This window comes from Arachis duranensis, chromosome 6 (assembly GCF_000817695.3).
Source record: "Arachis duranensis cultivar V14167 chromosome 6, aradu.V14167.gnm2.J7QH, whole genome shotgun sequence".
Lineage (NCBI taxonomy): Eukaryota > Viridiplantae > Streptophyta > Magnoliopsida > Fabales > Fabaceae > Arachis > Arachis duranensis.
In genome coordinates, this window is record NC_029777.3 from 65,006,322 (window position 1) to 65,006,974 (window position 653).

Below are 653 nucleotides of genomic sequence, written 5' to 3' on the forward strand. Positions count from 1 at the left end.
TTTTCGGGATGTTTTCATTAGTTTTTATGTTAAATTCATATTTCTGGACTTTACTATGAGTTTGTGTGTTTTTCTGTGATTTCAGGTAATTTCTGGTTGAAATTGAGGGACTTGAGCAAAACTCTGCAAAAGGCTGACAAAGGACTGCTGATGCTGTTGGAATCTGACCTTCCTGCACTCGAAATGGATTTTCTGGAGTTACAGAACTTCAAATGGGGCGCTCTCAACGGCGTTGGAAAGTAGACATCCAGAGCTTTCCAGCAATATATAATAGTTCATACTTCATTCGGAAATTGACGACGTAACTTGGCGTTGAACGCCAAGTACATGCTACTGTCTGGAGTTAAACGCCAGAAAAACGTCATGATCCGGAGTTGAACGCCCAAAACACGTCATAACTTGGAGTTCAACTCCAAGAAAAGCCTCATCTCGTGGATAGATCAAGCTCAGCCCAAGCATACACCAAGTGGGCCCCGGAAGTGGATTTATGCATCAATTACTTACTTATGTAAACCCTAGTAGCTAGTCTAGTATAAATAGGATAAGTTACTATTGTATTAGACATCTTTTGACAGTTTAATCTCTTGACTTTGTAGGCTTTGATCATTCGGTCTCTTGATCATTCAGGGGGCTGGCCATTCGGCCATGCCTGA